The 20,304-nt window shown below is 42.1% G+C and overlaps 1 pseudogene; it reads left to right on the forward strand.

Moving 5' to 3' along the window:
* The first annotated feature begins 19,026 nt into the window (after positions 1–19,026).
* On the forward strand, positions 19,027–19,939 carry LOC149160822 (mitochondrial uncoupling protein 3 pseudogene; annotated as a pseudogene).
* The last annotated feature ends 365 nt before the right edge of the window (positions 19,940–20,304 follow it).

Here is a 20,304-nt window from a genome sequence, read left to right on the forward strand (position 1 = left end):
TTGGATTGTTGTTCCATTTATTGCTGTTCCATTTATTGTTGTTCCATTTCAGATTTGCTGTTCCATTTCCTGTTTGCTGTTCCATTTTACTTTCTGCCGTTCCATTTACTTGCATTTACTGTTTTGGTGTGAGAGAAGGTCTAAGGCTGTAGAGAGCCTCAGCAAGTCGTTGCCTAGCTCCCAGACCTATGGTCCATGCTCTAATTTCCTTTCCATCAGTTTCTAGAGGGATGGGTTATCGCTTCCGTACCCTCGACTGATAAGCTGCTTTGTGTGATCTTATTCTTTTAAGCAATTTAGTCGTAAGTTTAGCATCCGTTTACCCTTGTATTTCCTAGACACTGTACTACGAAGCATTACTCTGACGAATAGCCTCGGATTGAGCTACTCTTTGCAATAACAAAGCGTTCCCGGATTGACTTATTAATGTGGCATAACTAGAGGTGAAAGAGACCCTTGTTACAGCTCTACATTTTGGCGTCGTTGCCGGGGAAAGAGTACAGCCATTTGTATTTTACAGAGTAGTGTACGAATCTGCTAGGGGAGAGTTGGATTTTAAAAACGGAAGGTAAGAACCTGCGTACGAAGCATGTAAAAGTCCTGCTCCACCATCTGCTTTCCTGGCAGAATTGTGGGTTGAATAGAATTTGGTAGTTTATAGAGTGCATGACTAAGCAGAAAAAGCCAGAAAAAATTATCAAACCTCCGTTCAAACCCGAAAAAGCCAAAGGGCCGGTGACCCTTGGCCGAACAACCTTCATAGACGAAATCTATAAGAAAACTAAATCTCAGCCATCAGTAGGGTTTAGGAAAACCAATTCTAAACAACCTACTAGCTCCCTTCAGGCCGCAGGATCAGCATCTGTAGCCTTCACTGAGGTGCACAGTCAGACTGATGAACAGGACTTTCAAGAAATTAAAAATTCTATTCCAGAACGACTGCAGGAAGGGAATCTAAGCAATCTTTGTGAAGGAGAAGGGGAAACAGGAGAAGTTGAGGACCCAGGATCTCCTCTTAGGATAATCCATCCATTAAAAATCCCAGATAAAGGAAGTGCTGTAAAAACCATTGTTGAAGGGATTCAATCCCCTCAAGCAACAGGGATTCTCGTTGTTCCAGACAAAGGAAGTGCTACTAAAACAATCCCTGTTAAAGTCGTTCCTTCTCCGCCTAAGAACACCCTCTTAGAGATCCCGAAAGGTTACTGGCACATATTCGATCCCATGGCACAGAATCAGCCAAATACTCAAACTTCTACATTACAATATCCTATAGTGGATTCCGCAACAAATGCTCCTATGAAAGCAATTCCCCTTCAACACATTCCTACATTTCATGGACTTACATCAGAGGATCCTGATGCATTCTTATTTGAATTTGATGTATTATGCAGGGGATATGATTACACCACTAACCCCCAGAAATTAAAGTTGTTCCCCTCCACTTTGAAAGGAGCAGCTTTAAGATGGTTTATGGGTTTAGGTGGTGGGGTTATAAATAACTGGGAGCAAATGAAAGAATCCTTCCTAAAGAAATATCAAGATTATTGTAGGTCTAAAGAACTGAAAGATGAAATATTTCAAATGACAGCTAGACCAAACGAAACACTAGAAGAATATGTAGAACGTTTTCAGTATAATTTGCAAAGATCTCCATATGCATCACTACCTCTGCCTGATAATGTGCTAAAAACAGCATTGATTAGAGGCATGAAGGAACAATGGATTGAAGCATTAAATATCATGGGAAAAGGGGATATCTATCAAGAAAATTTTGCTGACATCATTGATTTATGTATCAGGAGCTTGAGAGGCAGCACGAGGATAAAACCAACAGAATATGATCGGTTTGTCAGAGATAACAAAATATCAACAGAAGGAGTAACACGTGTAGAACTTGGGAATTTATTAGAAAATTTTAAAACTGATATCCTGGGGACATTAACTACACAACTTGATATTTTGCAGGCTAAACAGAAGCAGATAGAGGCAGAACAGAATTTGACGATCTTCTGCCCCCGATGTAGAAGAAAACATAGCCACAAGGAATGTCCGCTGGATGCAGTTCAAACATGTGCCATCTGTACAAAAGATCATCTTACTGAAAGTTGCCCCTCACTTCCTGGATTGAAAGCAGTATATAAGGAAGTAGAAGAAGAGCCAGAATCAGCATACTTCGTTAACCAGCGTCGCCAATGGCAACCAAGGCAATCAGGTATGTTTTCAGACCCAACTTCTTCTTTTCAGCCTCCACAGTATAATGCTCAGCAATATAGTATGTGGCAAAACCAATCTCAACCCCCATTCCCGAACTGGACATCGCAACCATTTCCTTCTCCAAATCCATGGATGAATCAGCCAAGCCAATTTGGTTGGCCGAATTTTCCTTACGCCCCACCATATTGGCAGAGTGGCTCATACCCTCCACAATGGACCCCCCCTACTTCACAAAGTTCACCCTGGCAGACAAATTGGCCAAGATCGACATATCAGCCAACAGGAACTATTCCGCTCCCTCAACTGACTCTGCCAGCTTTGCAACAAAATCCCCAGTCTAATCTGAGACCGCAACTCCCAGCCCAACCCAATCCTAATCCTAATAATAGGCCGGTCCAATCCCTTCAAATTATAGAATCAGCAGAAATCGGACCTGAACTAAGGGAGTGCAATGATCTTCAGTTAAGATCTGGACGTATAATAGAAATAGAGGGAGATAAAATAGTTCACATTGAAGATCAGTTACCAATAGAACAACCGTTACAACAAGAGGGTGCAAATAAGGAACAGACTCATCATCAAGCAAATACACCCTCTCCTCCCTTCCCAGAACGATTAGTCATACCACGACCTGTACAACATCCAGACTTTGACATTCTGGGAGAGCTACAAAACCTGTACATACGAATTCCTTTCCTCCAAGCCATTCAAGACATCCCTATATATGCAAAAACTATAAAAGAATTGTGCATAAAAAAACCAAGGAGGAATGTAACCACTAACCCAAGAGTCCAAGTAGTCGGTACTTTATCTGACCTTTTAACAGGAGCACCCATTAAATATGACGATCTAGGAAATCCAATCGTAACTGTCCAAATCTATGGTCAGACCCTGACTAATGCTTTAGTTGATTTAGGAGCCGCAATCAATATTCTGACAACTTCTACTTGCCAAAAGCTCGGTATTACATCAGTAGAACCCACTTCTACTTTATTAGAATTGGCTGACCGATCTGTAGTTCGACCGGAAGGAACTCTATACGATGTTATGGTCTCTATAGATTCTTGGGAATACCCAACTGATTTCCTGGTAATTAATCCAAAAACCCGACTGGATGGACACCCACTAATTTTAGGTAGACCTTGGCTTGCTACCGCCAATGCCTACATTGGTTGTCGGCAGGGGAATATGACCATAACCAGAGGACCAGATATTAAAAATCTAGTTCTATACCCTCCAGCACAGCCAATTCTTATAATGATAAAAACTAACCAGCACCCTGTATCATACCTTACTGACAATATCAGATCACCATTGACTATACAGAAGGCCCTAGACTTTAAAGACCAAACAAAAGATGATGCCATCAATAACTTTGTTAGTCAAACTGAATCTAGGCCTCATGCACAGTGTTTTATGATAGAAGCTGCATTCGAGAACGAACTATAAGAAGACCCCTTGAAAGATACACATGACCAAATGATACCTGTGACTTCTGTTGCCAATAGTAAAGCAGTGGAAATTGAACCAGGAAAAACACTAAACATCAATGCCAACCTTACACCGGACCAAGAAATAAAACTCATCCACCTGTTACGAAAGCATCAAGAAGCATTTGTGTGGGATTACCCCGATATGAAAGGGATTGACCCCCAATTGTGCACCCACCATATTTATATAGAAAAAGATGCAAGACCTATCCGTCAACCGCAAAGAAGACTCAACCCTCACCTAAAAGATGTTGTAAAAGCAGAACTTCAGAAGCTTTTAGATGTTAATTTTATCTATCCTATTTCTGATAGTAAGTGGGTCTCTCCACTTGTGGTTGTACCTAAGAAGAATGGGAAATGGAGGATTTGTGTGGATTATAGAGAGTTAAACAAAGCCACACAAAAAGACCATTTTCCCCTCCCATTCATAGACCAAGTATTGGACACGTTAGCAGGAAAGAAATTCTTTTCTTTCCTGGATGGCTTCAGCGGATACAATCAGATTCAGATTGCCCCTGAAGACCAGGATAAAACTACCTTTACTTGTCCTTGGGGAACGTTCGCCTATAGAGTTCTACCCTTTGGCCTATGTAATGCTCCTGCCACATTCCAAAGGGCCATTCTTAGCATCTTTGCAGATTTAATAAATGATGGACTTGAAGTATACATGGATGATTTTACACCATACGGAGATGATTTTGATCCAGCTCTGGACACTTTAGAAAAAGTCCTACAGCGTTGCATTGATACCAGGCTTTGTTTAAGCCACGAAAAATGTTATATGATGATGACTGAAGGGCTCATTCTAGGACATTTCATCTCAGTAGCTGGAATTCAGGTAGATCCGGCCAAAATTCAAATTCTGTTGCTTATCCCCACCCCCACTACTCAGACAGAGGTACGCAGCTTTCTTGGATTTTCTGGGTATTACAGACGATTTATAGAACATTATTCACACATTGCTGCACCTTTATATGCATTAACTGGTAATGTTGATTTCATGTGGACAGAAAAATGCGACCGCGCTTTCCAGGATTTAAAGAAGCTTGTATCAACAGCTCCAGTCCTTCGAGGACCAAACTGGAATTTACCATTCCAAATTTCATCTGATGCCTCAGACACAGCAATCGGTGCAGTCCTTGGACAGGAGGAGGATAAAAAACCATATGCTATTTATTATATCAACAAAAATTTATCCCCTGCTGAATTAAATTACACTGTCACCGAAAAAGAATTCCTCGCTGTAATACATGCTGTCAACAAATTTAGACATTATATTACAGGCTATCCCGTTGTTTTATATACAGATCATTCTGCTATCAAATATTTAGCGAATAAGCCTGTAACAAATGCTAGAATAACGAGATGGTTGATCTTATTGTAGGAGTTCGATATCACAATCAAAGATAGACCCGGCAAGGAAAACCCTGTAGCTGATTTTCTCTCACGAATACCAAAATCAATTGAGGCAGCAGCAGTGGAAGACCAATTTCCGGATGAGCACCTGTTTGCTATTGTTGTTCGAACACCTTGGTATGCCGATGTTGCCAACTACCTTGCAGTAGGTAAGCTACCAAAACACTTAACCCCTAATGAATGCAAGCATATTGTTCAGAAGAGTACTCGGTTTTCGTGGATCGGGGGTTATTTGTTCCACACAGGGGCAGACATGCAAATCAGAAGGTGTATTCGAGAAGATGAAATCTTCGACATCTTAAAGGCTTGTCATAATGGACAATGTGGGGGACACTTTGCCGAGAAACGAACAGCACATAAAGTATTGCAGACGGGATACTACTGGCCTACAATTTTTAAGGATTCGAAGAAATTTGTTCAAGCCTGTGACAGCTGCCAGCGAGCAGGACGACCTGGTCAAGTCGACAAAATGCCTCTAAGGCCACAATTAGTCATTGAACCATTTGAACAATGGGCTCTTGACTTCGTTGGACCCATCAACCCATCATCAAATCAGAGAACATATATTTTGGTAGCCACAGAATATGTTACCAAATGGGTTGAGGCTGAAGCCTTGCCTAGAGCTACAGAAGATTCGGTAGTACAGTTCTTGTTCCATTTGTTTGTACGATATGGCCTTCCGAGAGAAATAATCACAGATGGAGGACCACAATTTGTCAGAAACAAATTAGCTGCAACACTTAACAATTATCATGTCCAGCACAAAATTACTACCCCATATCACCCGCAGGCGAATGGGCAAGTAGAAAGTAGCAATAAGGTAATAGAATCAATTTTAACAAAAACCATTGCTTCACATAGGCATGATTGGGCCGCCCGACTACCTGAAGCACTCTGGGCCTATAGAACCACCTGGAGAAGCACCACTGGTTATTCACCCTATCAATTAGTGTTTGGGAAGCAACCTATTTTTCCCATAGAATTTGAAATCCAAACGCTACGAACTGCACAGGAAGTTGGCCTAGATTTAAGTGAGGCACAAATCAGTCGATTACAGCAGATTAATGAATTGGACGAAATAAGGCTCTCTGCATTACAAAACACAGCACTTATTCAGCAGCAGCGAGCTAAATGGCATGATGCACTTATCAAGAATAAAGTCTTTCATGAAGGAGACTGGGCTCTGTTATATGACTCTCGGTTTCAGGATTTCCCGGGGAAATTGAGACTCGTTGGTTGGGGCCATACGAAATCCAGAAAGTACATGATAATGGGACCCTTACTCTCATCACAATCGATGGTTCTGGATATGCATTCAAGGTAAACGGCCACCGAGTTCGTCTCTATCGCAGGCCACTCACTCGGGAATCCTTCTGTGAGCAGCTACGTCAAGACACTGACATAGAGATTTTAGGAGAGGAAGTAAGATCTTCCTCACCAATAATTCAGTAAGGAACGTATTTTTTTGACCTGTACATAAGCTCTTGTATATACGTTTTCTTAATATTTCTTTGATCTTTCTTTCTTAAGATTGCTTTTTACAGTCAGTGTGTTTTTGCTGTTCCTTTTCCAAAAGGAACAGCAGCTGCTTGTTTTCGTGTTTTTGCTGTTCCTTTTCCAAAAGGAACAACAGTTGCTTGTTTTAGTGTTTTTGCTGTTCCTTTTCCAAAAGGAACAGCAGTTGCTTATTTTCGTGTTTTTGCTGTTCCTTTTCCAAAAGGAACAACAGTCGCTTGCTTTAGTGTTTTTGCTGTTCCTTTTCCAAAAGGAACAGCAGTTGCTTGTTTTCGTGTTTTTGCTGTTCCTTTTTCAAAAGGAACAGCAGGTGTGAGTTTTTGCTGTTCCTTTTCAAAAGGAACAACATTTTTGGGGCTTTGCTGTTCCTTTTCAAAAGGAACAGCAGTTGAAAGTTATTGACTGTTCCTTTTTCAAAAGGAACAGCAGTTGCTTGTTGTCGTGTCTTTACTGTTCCTTTTTCAAGAGGAACAGCATTTCTGAGTCGTTGCTGTTCCTTTTCAAAAGGAACAGCAGTTGTGAGTTTTTGCTATTCCTTTTCAAAAGGAACAGCAGTTGTGAGTTTTTGCTGTTCCTTTTCAAAAGGAACAGCAGTTGTGAGTTTTTGTTGTTCCTTTTCAAAAGGAACAACATTTGCAAGTTTTTGCTATTCCCTTTCAAGAGGAACAGCAGTTGAGAATTTTTGCAGACAAGCACTCATGATCTTAGGATGTTTCTTCTCAAAGAACGACATCCCAACTATTTGTTTGTATGGATTCTTCTCTTTCAAAAGGAACACTATAGCCATATCTTTGCTCTCAGTGATGATTCATATTGAGGATGCTTTTCGCCATGATCTCCCCAGTCTTTAAGATACAGCTATACACTTATGCAATGAACATCAATTACAACATGCCGAAGTCAGCAGATCATAAAATCGTTATCTTTATAGAGCCTAGTATTGATAAGAGGACAAGAGGAGGGACATACTTATTTCTCATCTCCGTTGTCATTGACTTATTCCCATTGTCCTGGTTGGTTATCTTTATCATGGCGATCTCCTTAAAAAAAAAAATTCTGATTATTACACAGGAATAAGAACAGAGGATTTATATCTTCCTGTTGGGATGATAAGACTTCTTCCACCATTCCCACTCTTAAGGAGTGCTGAACCACCCTTATGTGTAAATAAATAAGAAAAAGTGCTTTGCAAAGAAAAAATGATGATGAATATGGATTATTAATTGTCAAATGCAGGATAGGGGGTCTCATCAAGAGCCAGCCTACCATGATCATCAGGTTGGAAGCGAAGTGGCATTCCCAACATGGCCACCACACCAGGGATATGGTCCAAAAAGTATACTAAATAAACAGAACTTGGAACAGGGGGTCTCATCACGAGCCGGCCTGCCCATGATTCGCACCTTCCTTGTGAATGGCATTATGGCTATCTGGTTACCAAGCCAGCATAATGGCCTGCGTTTTGACAAAATACTTTTTATACACATACAGGATCATGGTTCCGGGGGTGAAATAAACAACTCTGCCAAGGTTATGAACACCTGTCGGCAGCAGAGCTCTGTTAATGGTATCGAAGTCATAATGGTTACACCAACGGGAATGATATTAAAATCTCTTTATCTCTTCTATCCTATGAATAATTCATATTTTATTTCCCGATGAACATATCGCACGAACACTCATTACTACCAATCATGGCAAGGGAACTGACAATGACCTCTGGGGACTTCGTACGATTGACAGACGTCCCATCCCCCGGCCTCGCATCATATTACGCAGGCTCTTATGTAAAACACGATCCACCTTTTTGCCTCGATTTCGGTATTTCGTTGTCCATCTAAAACATGGCGTAATTCTATATGCTGTTCCTTTATGACTGGTTACATGATGGCTGCTGCTCCTCTATTTGACGGCTGGGGCAGCCTATCACATCGCGGGGGGGAAGGTAATCTCATTACTTCACGAGTTATGTGTCAGCACACCATTCGGGGTAGATAGTGTACGAAAATACGGCATGGTTTAACGGTATGATAATTCTATTTTACGCAATTTTGCCATCCACAATACATTTTTGCTGCATACTCTATTTTTTTTTCCGCGACGATCACCTTCTCTGCATCCCAAAACAGCACAGGCAGTTGCTGTTCCATTGAAAATCCTTAGTAGAACCATGGGAGGAAAGGCAGTCCAAAGCGAAACTCTGGAATTGATAGTCTCTGCTGCTGCTCGGGAGATCCTGGAAAAGGCTGGATGGCTGAATTACTTCAGTCGCCTACAAGAATCAAACGAGACAGTGGCGTTGGAATTTCTGCAAAACTTGCAGGAGGACTACTCCACAGTAAGAGGAAGGCGGATAGTGGTCACTGACGATGTAATTGCAGAAGTCTCAAGCCTACCAGCCACCAGACCTGTATGGACGCTGAGGAAGGAAAGACTACAGAAGATTATGGAGATTTTCCAGGATGAAGGCCAAAGCTTGACAGTGAAGGGGAAGGGAGTTCTGCCAGCAACGTTAGGAGAACCCTGGACCGAACTAGCAAGGATAGTACAGAGCTACATTATGTGCGAAGGAAGGAAGGACATGGTAAGACCACGCCATCTTAAAATCTTAGCTGTTTTGAAAGAAAAATGTTCTGTAAATATGCCTGCACTTTTAAATTCACTACTGCATGATGCGGCCCGAAGCCTGAAAACGGCACAGCATGTAGAAGCAGTTGTCAGCCACCATGGATTGATTCGATTGATAGTGAGCCATAGTATCACTCAACAGCAGAGCAGCTGGGAGGAGCTCGTTGCATTGATCGAGGGGAAATTGGCTGCACCACCCCCAAAACCTAAAACTTCCTCCAGCACACCAGAACGATCAGAGAAACGCAGAGAAGTGGCAGCAGGAAAACGTGTTGCTCCAAAACGAAAGCATTCTTTAGGGACACCGGAGCGACCAGAAAAACGCAGAGAAGTGATAGCAGAAAAACCTGTTGCTTGTACACCTGAACAGCGAGAGAAAGCAAGAAAATCAATCCGGCTAGCTCGAACACAAGGGAGGCTGGAAAAGATTCGAGAAAGCACCAGCCAACCAATTGAGATTATAGACAAACCTCCAGAACCAGAAGGAATACCTTCCGAAGAAAATGCTGGACAATCTAGGGGCGAAGCTGAGCAAGCCGGAGGAGGAGGTGACGAGAGAGAAGTGCACTCCGAAACAGAAACAGAAGCTGAACACTCCAAGGCAGTCACTGAACAGGACAATCGGGAGGAGGACGTAGCACAGCCAGAAAGCAGCCCGATGCAAGACCCTGTGGACGAAGAAGAATTGGCCGCAATCCTGGCCAGCTTGGGGGAATATGGCCAACCCTCCAGCCCAGCAGTTCCTCCCGATGAACCTCCAGAGGAAGACATACTTGAGGGTTCACATGCAGAAAAGGAAGCAGAAGAAAACTCGCCCGTTCATGAGGAAGAAATAAGGGACACCAACCGGGAACAATCTGTTCCCGAGGCACCAGAAGAAACTCTAGAAAGAGTAGGAGCAGATTTAAGGGCCAGCAGCAAACCCTCTGCTGAAGCAAGGGAAATCAAGAAATTAAAGACTAAACAGCAGAGGCTGCTGAACACTATAGCTCGGCTCCGACAGAAAATTCGGATGTTGAAAGCCAGTCTGAGGATACAAAGGACCACAAGGAAAAGAAAGAGGACCACTGCAGCAAAATCCCGCAGAACAAGAAGACGAGGGACTTACAGTCGCACTGTTGGTCGAAACCCGATTGGAAGACCTGCTGCTGTTCCAAATGACACTGAGGAACAAACTGCTGTTCCAATTGTCACAGAAGAACAGACTGTTGTTCCAAATGACACTGAGGAACAAACTGTTGTTCCAATTGTCACAGAAGAACAGATTGCTGTTCCAATTGATAATGAAGAGCAGACTACCGTTCCATTTGGGGCAGAGGGACAGGATGATGTTCCATTAACAGAGGAACCACAGCAACCCTTCATTCGTGTTAAGAAAGAAAAGGAGAATAAGGAGATCCAAACAGAGGCACCGCCCTTAGGGGTGATCCGGGTTCGGAACTCCAAACAGCATAACAAAAAGGTTCAGGTAAAACTCCCGGCCTCTACGGCCCTATGGAAAAAGGATCCAAAAACAAGAACCTTGCACAAAATGATGAAGCAAGCTCAGCAAGAAGCTGAACAGTTGAAGGAACAAACAGTCCCCCGGGAGAAATATGAAGAATTGCAACAGCAACTTCGAGATATTAGCCAATCCGAGAGCCAGGCCTTCGAAGGCTGGCAAAAGGAGCAAGAAAAGGTTGCAAAGGTAACTCATCGATTAGATATTGTTGTTAGGCAGATGGACACTGTGCGTTCTTTGTATAATGACGTTCTGGCCTGTAGGGCCCCTGCTAAAAACTATGCTTTATTTTTGCTTGAACGATATTTACGATTAAAGATAAAAGCTGTCAGGGCAGGTGCCCCTATACAAATCAATACTGTTAATGATTTCATATATTGTTGCAAGCATTACGGAGTTAAGGTTCAAAGGTTATTATGTGAATTTTACTTGCATAACCTCGTGCTAGACTAGGAAACTGATTTGAATCCTGGCCCTTTTGTTGGGGACATCCAAGTGCAAGCCTTCATTTCCTTCGGGGTTAATCAGCTAAAATGGCTCAGGGCTTATAACACTTTTCAGAGACAGGAAAATAGCCTAGACTTGTGGGTAAGAGTCGAGCCTAGAGACCCAGTACTGTTATGGAGAGCACATAGGAACCTTATGAGATCCCCGGGTGTTATGGAGACATTAGGACCCATGCACGAGGACCTAATCCGACAAAATTTGGAATATTTTCTGACTATTAAAGACCTTGCCATTGATGCTACAAAATTTCAATACCAGACTTCAAACCCAAACATTCAGCTCAGGGAACCATTCAGATATGAAAATTTTGAGCTAGCTGCCAGCCGATTGAACCTTTATGGTGAGCGTATTTTGCAAGCAGGGCCATCCTGGTTAGGGTATCGATTTCGTAGTCCAATTATTTGGCACCCTGCACCTGGATATCAGGCCTTGTATGAAATGCCTGAAGGTCAAACAAATCAGTTCTTTGATGATCTAGTTACTCATCACGGCTGTAGGCCTCCACACGAGGTTCCCTCTCCAGCCTATTCTCTTACCGCCTTGCATGTCAACTATAATGTTTTCATGAGGGCATGAAACAGGGTAAGCAGGGGGGTGTGTGGAGCACTGGAAAGGTATGTTTTTGATGAACAATTTAGTGACTTTTCAGTAGCAATTGTAACCCTTTTTGCATAATGAGCTTAAAGAAATAAAGAGTTTTAATAGAACGTGTAAGAATTAGTATGGAAAGCTTAATTGCTGATAATTGTTATTTTTCCATGCAGAAAAGGGTGGAAACGAAGGACTGCCATTTGAAAGGAAAAGACAAAGAAGCAATAACTGCTGTCCCTTTGGGAGGGAACCGGATGCGAACAAGATTGAACAAATCGAAGCAAGACGACCCTGGAAAGGAAGAAGGATTATCAATTCAGCGGAATAAGGGAAGAAAAGTAAAGGGTTAACGGATTGGCGAATCCCTCAGGATCTTTGATCCTGAGGGATCGCTGTTTTGCTTATTTTTGCTACCTAGATACCTCCGTCGTTACTCATATAAAAAGGGACAGCAGTGTTAAGCAAAGGGACTTTTTGTTTATATATGTAACGGTGAATCTCAGATTCAACTTTGATCATCGACTCTTACTAAGACTTGTTTTGTTGTACAATTGTTGATGTATTAATACAAAAGACCTAGTGTTTATTTCATCTCTGCGTCTGAAGTAATCTAAGGCGGTGTACCGTTGGAAGCTAAGGGCCCGGCTCCGAAGGACACTTGCTTTTGTATCATTATAATTTGGTTTCCGTGTGGTTTGTTTATCTTTATAGTTTGGTAATCTGACGCGTTTTTCATATGCTATTCCATGCTCTGTTACAATTAATTCATTAATGGTTTCTTTCAAGAAGTGATTCTGAATTGTATGAGTGAATCTTTTCAAAGTTGATTGCATGCCAACTATTTCCGTTGCAGAGCCTTCATATTGAATATTGCTGTAGTAGATCCATTTGAAATCTCAATTGTTGGAATCCTAAAGTGATATTACTCTATTTGGAAGCATAGTCATATTCTCTTCAAGTCAATTTGCTATAGTACGCATGTTGTGTATATATGTTTGATGATTGTTGTTCCATAATTCATTTGTGAATACTGTTCCATAAAGTATAATTTATTAAAGTTGTTTTTGAGAGAGGATTGCTATTTGATTGCAGAATGTGAGTTTAATTCAATAGAGCAAGCTTAGTCTGACTCGCGAGATTTAGTTTATTGGATTGTTGTTCCATTTATTGCTGTTCCATTTCAGATTTGTTGTTCCATTTCCTGTTTGTTGTTCCATTTTACTTTCTGCCGTTCCATTTACTTGCATTTACTGTTTTGGTGTGAGAGAAGGTCTAAGGCTGTAGAGAGCCTCAGCAAGTCGCTGCCTAGCTCCCAGACCTATGGTCCATGCTCTAATTTCCTTTCCATCAGTTTCTAGAGGGATGGGTTATCGCTTCCGTACCCTCGACTGATAAGCTGCTTTGTGTGATCTTATCCTTTTAACCAATTTAGTCGTAAGTTTAGCATCCATTTACCCTTATATTTCCTAGACACTGTACTACGAAGCATTACTTTGACGAATAGCCTCGGATTGAGCTACTCTTTGCAATAACAAAGCATTCCCGGATTGACTTATTAATGTGGCATAACTAGAGGTGAAAGAGACCCTTGTTACAGCTCTACACTACTTTGGCACGAGGATTAAATGTTGATTTGTGTACTACTCCCTTTGGTGGATTTATCATTGGCTCAGGAATGATGGGTGGCACAACTTTGGTTAAAGTTGTTGTTGAACTACTAGGTTCTTCATTAGCCTTGTTATTCGACAGCGATGGATTCCCGTAATCTTTATTCCTTGTCAAAGCATCATTTTGCTGCTCTGAGGTAGACAACATAAGCACTTGGGATTGGGAAGCATTTTGATTAGCAACCAGTTTGGTTCCCGGGTTTGGAAACGGATCAGTCAAAACTGCTGAGGTTTTTGAACTCTTAAAGAGTTTCTTAACTTCAGCTTTATGTGGACAATCTCTCGTTCGATGATCCTCATCCCATATCTGACACCCCGCAGGGGGTTTCCTTTGCCCAGAAGGGTTTGCAGAAGGTTTTTCAGGAGATGACTCATCCTACTTCTTTTTTCTCCCTTTCTTTTTCTTCTTGCCCCCTGGTTGCTTTAGTTGTTTTCCCTTGTCGGTCGACACGGCATTTACCTCCGAGGCGAGAAGTTCTTCATTTGCATTTTGACCAGAAATCTTACGGGCTTTCTTAGATGTAGCCTTTGCCGATTTCGTGCTTGTCGTACCTATCACGCCATTGCCGGCATGAGAGTCTTTGTTTGATTTAGGAGGGGGAGGAACGGAAAATTCCAGTCTGGGAGCGTCAGGGATTTTATCGTAGAGCGTGCAAGATTGAGTATAAATCAAGTCTAAATATTGCGCACGAGCAATAACTTGCTCTTCAGTGACGACTCCTCCTTTTGCCACATCTTCTGTAAAGGAAGGTAATAATGACTTAATAAACCATTCAGCTAAAAGCTGATCAGGAACATACGTTTTTACCATTCTACGACGACGTCGCCACTCATGAATATGATCGGACATGTGAGTGGCCATTGTTTTCTTGAAATTGGTAAGAAGTTCTGCTCCCGTTTCGTACCTTATCGGTAACTGAAAATGGGTTAAAAAGGTTGTGGCTAGGGTACTGAAGTTGTCAAACGAAGCTCTGGGTAACTCGATATACCATTTTGCTGCCGGACCAGTTAACGTCCTCTGAAAAAGGCGAAGCCTAATCGAATCATCGTTTAGGGTGTTTGATGAACACCACAGATGAAAGGTCATCACATGATTTGATGGATCTTCACCCGGATTTCCATTAAATTTAGGAATATCTGACGGAAGTTTATGCGGAATCGCTAGCCACCAAAGGGCGTAAGCAATTGGATCGTTTGTTAACCTATTTAGATCCGGTAACTCCAAAGTTGCCACGAAGGGTAATTGTTGATTCAGGTTTGGTGAAGCATACCCAGGATATGACGGAATTGCCTGAGTAGTTGGTCTTTGCATACCAGCATAATGCATTTGATGCTGGTAACTTTGGTAAGGTTGATGGGCATAACCATTGTAGAATGGTTGATTTTGACCGTTTTGAATATATGGCTGCCCACTATTTGCAAAGATTTGTTGCTCAGATCCTTGGTATACTTGTTGGAATTGCGGTTGTTGTTATTGCACCAGCCATGGTTGTGAAGCCATGTGCTATTGTCCAATACTGACTGTTTGACCAAGATGAGGGGTAATTGTACCTGTTTGGGCCTGTGTCATTCCACTAGTTGGTGATTGTGGTTGAGTCGTAGGGACAAGAGGCTGTTGCATTACCACTTGAGAAACCTAAGGTTGGCATACAACAGGCAATGCTTGTACTTGCGACACCGTCATAATAGCTGGCGTAGTCGGTATATTTGACATAGGTAAGCATTGTTGCATCGAATATACAACTCTTGGTTGTTGAGGCAGTATCGACACCCAACCGCTAGATGTAATTCCAGCATAACCTGAATTTTGTTGTGAACTCCCATATGGTTGTCCTCCCGGAGGAGACAATGAAAGGGTATACTGCCCCCCATACAGCGGTAATCCGGTACTTAAAGGAATTGTTTGCCCTTGAGGACCGAACTGCCCAAATTGACACCCTGAAGGATCAATTTGCTGAGACTCAACATAAGAGTTCCCGGATACTATTCTGGATGAACAAATAGGAACGGACCATACTATCGAAATAGCCCCTGAGTGGGCCCCGTCTAGTGATTGAGAGCTAGTTGGGACAGATGGTATGCCGGCAAACATTGTTGGAGTGACAGCAGGGAGTTCTGCCGTCGCTGTGTTGGATGACACAGTCCTAGATGTCGACGGTTGTTCAGACATTTCTAGTCTATCCAAAAGATTGCCTAGCGATTCTACAGGAGCTTTCGATGGCAGTAGACTAATTTTTGACGAAGAAGGATATAGAGTGATCCCAACTCCAAATCGCGATGGAGTACTAGATGGAGGATCCTCCACAATCTCTTCTATAGCAATCAGACTAGGTGGAAGAGGTAGACCGTCAGGTCCGTAAAATATTTCTGGTGCTGAAGAAGGTATAGAATCTGCAACGACAGATGTTTGGGGAATAACACCCTCCGAATCAGCTGTAGATGGAGCTAGCTCAGTAACACAAGTGTTTACCTTCACACTAGGATCAGTTCTACTGTCCTTTGGTGGCTGCTGAACTTCTTCTGTAAAGGCAGGGATACCAGAAATGTTTGGAGTAACCGAAGTCTCCGATGGTGTCGGAACACTTGTTCTAACTTTACCAGGGGATTTGGAACCGGTTAAACAAGTTCGCTTTGTCTGTAACAGTTTCGACTCTAGAGACAAAGACGGTTGACTCGTAAGCCTCCGCGAACGACGGGGTTTCAATTGACTTTCCTCCACGATTGCGGATTACTCGATCAACTAAAAATCAAGGGGAAGTATGTTTCCGAATTAGATGAATTTTAGATGCTTTGACACAACTTGTTTTTTCAATTTTTAAGAGTCGAGAAAAAACAAAAGATGACTCTAGTCGCCTTCGATTTTTAATGAGCCTGAAGTGACAAGTGCTCAGATGGACCTTTTCCGTTAAGGAGTCTAAAAAGGAACGAAAGGGACTGCTCTGGAAATCTAGACAGAGGGATTACCAAACCAATCGCAAAACTGTAGAATACTTTTTACGGTACGGCAGTCAATCTTCCCGAATGCTGTGTTCAGTGCATTGCGATCGATAGGGCGGCAGACACAGCTTCCTATGGATAAAGGATAAAGCCTATTGTGGTCTCCCAAAATATACTCGACGGTACGTGGGAGCACAAGTCCGTACTGGCACTTATCGTCTCAAAGTGGAGGAATCACCCAACCAATAGTGAAAACAACAGTTACTAGGCTTTACGACGCCGGAATACGTCTCTAGCCTAGACTTCTAGATTTTGTGTGTTAGGTTCCAAAGCGTTCTTAGATTCATTAAATTTATTTTATAGTTGATCTTGCTTAAGAAATTTTCCTTTCAAGTTCACCACGCGATGTAGATGTACAATTCCTAAAATGCAATCTAAGATGATAAACAATCGTTTAATCTTCTTTCTACAATGAAAATCCTAGCTACTAAGGAAAGAGAGATGGCGTTCTTTCAACAAAGAGCATAGAGCACACACTATGTGCACTGTCCTAAATCAAACCAAAAAACAGTCTAAATGCAAATGCACATGCATGTATTTGTTTTCAGCCTTCTTAATGTGTAAATGATAAAAAGAAAGCTAAGCGCAAATCTGAATTATTTTTCAAAGCGACAATTACTAACAAGTTTCTTTTCAAGACAAAATGAGGACAATGACGAAACTTTGTTATTTGGAATTGAAAACTTGCTTTCGACACTTGGAAAACTACTAACTCAAATCAAATACAAGAGTAACAGTGTAATTGACTATCAAGAACGATTAGATTCTCTTCTATGACTAAAAACGACACTTGCGACACTTTCAAATCAAGAAACGACAGTAAAATTACGCTACTTCTTTGTAAAGGAGAACTGAAAATGACTCAAAAATACATAAAAACATTTACAATTCTTTGCACAATGGAGGCGGAAAAACAGCAAGGAAAGGGGTTTCAAACAGAGGTGTACTGACTATAGGCAGCAAAACTCCTGAATATAGCTGAAAAGAGTGAACACAGAAACCAAAATTTAGGAATAAGGCCTTGTCTGATCAGTGCACCTGTAACACAGTGAAACTAAAATGCAACGCACCTTCTACACTCGGGAAGTGCGCTGCATTTGAAGTTCACAGAGCAGATAGTGCGCTGGACCAGGGACGAGACTTTGATTGGGTTTCGGGTCACAGTTTGCAGTTCACTTCAGGGATTTAGGCCGAGCAAGTGGTAATCAGTAAATCAATCATAGGGGTAGATCTAAGGAGGTTACTAGAGCCACCATGAGGGCAATTAGAAAGCTTGTAAATCAATTGTTTAATTCATAAACAAAACCCAGAGATTGACTGAAGCAGCGTTGATCTACTTTGCACTTTCATAGCAAATGCAGTTCGAAGGCTAGCTGGCTTGACTTCAGGCTCCGTCTATAAGTTTATAAAGTAAACAAATGTAGATGAACAAACAATCTACTTGCTCCCCAGCGGAGTTGCCATTTTGTTACCGAGAATAGTGTCTATGCAAAGCTGCTAATCCCACTAAGGCTGGTAGCTACCTTAGAAACAAACAAACTAAAACTACTTTCGTTTTCCTTTATGAGAGATAGATGAGAGAAGAATAAAGGAGACCAACCTCTGTCTTGCGCTTGGTTCCTTGCTCGATTCCTCTCTCTTCTGATAGTCCTTTGCTACTTGCTTTCTTGCGTACCCAGCTTCACAAAGTACTTGTAGAATCAAAGCAGCATAACACTATACGAGAACATAGATCTATTATCATAAGCAATATAGGATCAGATGTATATTAACCACACAAATGCATAAAACATCAATCACACAAGTGTATGGAGGAAAAATTGAATAGCTTTATTGATAATCAAGAAAGAGCCAAGAGAATTACAACCGATTGTTCTGACCCAGCATCATCCTCTCACCAAGTAAGCCCTTCTTCACCTCATGAAAATCTTAGATCACCCAACACTATGATATTGCACCAAGAAACCAATAGCACTTCCTTACAAGATACAAAATTCCAGCCTCCCAACCTCCGAATCTCTAGGATGAGAGATCTATATATAGATATTTGCAGAGGTGTGAGTCAGCTCTAGGTTTTTTATTAGTGTCTTCTCTTTGATAGTTCTTGATTCCACTTGGAGATCTCATTGATCTCTTACTCATCCTTGGGCGACTCTGAGAGGCAAGTGTCACAGGAGAAGTTTCTAGAAGATTCCATGATCATTCACCTCGCAAACTGTCTCTGCCACTTGTCTTTTCTCATCCATCGCACCCCATAGAAGGGCTTTTCAACATGCATCACACTTCCTGTGTGTATTAGGTGGGATGCATTGCACTTTGACCATGGAGCAAGTGAAATGATCCAGTTTTGACCAGTTCTGAGTAGTTTTTCATGGAGAACTTCTGGGAGATGTTGTAATCAGTTGACCTTGTTCTTTTAGGGCTTGGAACAACACCTTTAGGGACTTAGGAGCCCTTGGTTTATGGACATTTATGATTGGGGTTGCAGTGCCCAAAAATGTCTATAACACAAACAACCTTGGGGATTGCCCGTCAGGAGGGCATAACAGCCCTCTACAAGGGCCTCTCCCCCGCCCTTATCCGCCACACATTCTACACTACCATCCACATATTCTCCTATGAGCAACTCCGCAACACAACAACTTCTGGCAATCAAGAAAAACCTCTTCCCCTTCTCAGCAAGGCCCTCATCGGAGGTCTCTCAGGCATTATCGGTCAGGTACGGAAAATCTATGTAAAACCCCTTATTCTTTATGACGACCAGGTCTAGAGTTCGAATATCTTACCCATTCTCAACCCTATTTTCCAATGTTTGTGTGTATGTGAAACAACATTTGGATCTGCCTCTGGTGACATCGTGGAATTGTTTGTCCGGCTATAAAACCTCGTCTAATCACTGCAGGTCATTGTGAGCCTCGCAGATCTTATTAAGGTTAGGATGCAGGTAGATAGTGGCTTGGTTAATCCCAGGTACAACAGATTGGCAGACACGTTTGCAAAGATCGTGAGGGTGGAGGGCGTGGCTAGGCTCTGGAGGGGGGTTTTTCCAAATGTGCAAAGGGATTTCTTGGTGAACATGGGGAAATTGGCTTGCTATGACCAAGCCAAAAGGGTGATCGTTAGGCATGGGATTTGGGGGGATAATGTGGTCGCGCACATGCTAGCATCCATGATATCCTAGCTTTCATTCACTGAACTGAGCTACCCTGTTGAAGACCAGGATGATAAACCAGGATGGGGAGGAGTATAGAGGCTCTGTGGATTGCTTGGTGAAGACTGTGAGGAAGGAAGGAGTGATGTCTCTTTGGAAGGGCTTTTTCCCCACTTGGGCGAGGCTGGGGCCATCGCAGTTTGTCTTCTGGGTCTCTTACGAGAAGTTCTGGAGCCTCGTTGGGCTTTCGTCCTTCTAACAACATGCTAGTTGCATCAGGAAAGCTCTGTAATCACCTTCATGTTATAGAAAAATATTGTTGAGTGATGAACTCTGCCAGTCTGAATTCTGCAAATGACTCGTCTGTTTCTTTCTTGATCCATGCGGTGCATTCTTTCCATGAATAATATCCATTAAAGTTATTCAAAGAGAACAAATGTCCCATTAGGAATGAAAGGAATACGAAGCCAATTTGTCCTTCTTCACAAGAATTGAACGAGCTATATGTTGTGGAAATCTTATGACAGTTTTGTACATTGACAGTAAAGGTAATTTTCCACTACCACTCCCAAAAAAATCCAATCTCTGCCTTACATAAGCTTGCTAGAGTATGAGGAATCTCTC

Source organism: Pinus tabuliformis, chromosome 5_2, assembly GCF_031772625.1.
Source record: "Pinus tabuliformis cultivar Carrire ecotype Pingquan chromosome 5_2, CPIR1, whole genome shotgun sequence".
Taxonomy (NCBI): Eukaryota; Viridiplantae; Streptophyta; class Pinopsida; order Pinales; family Pinaceae; genus Pinus; species Pinus tabuliformis.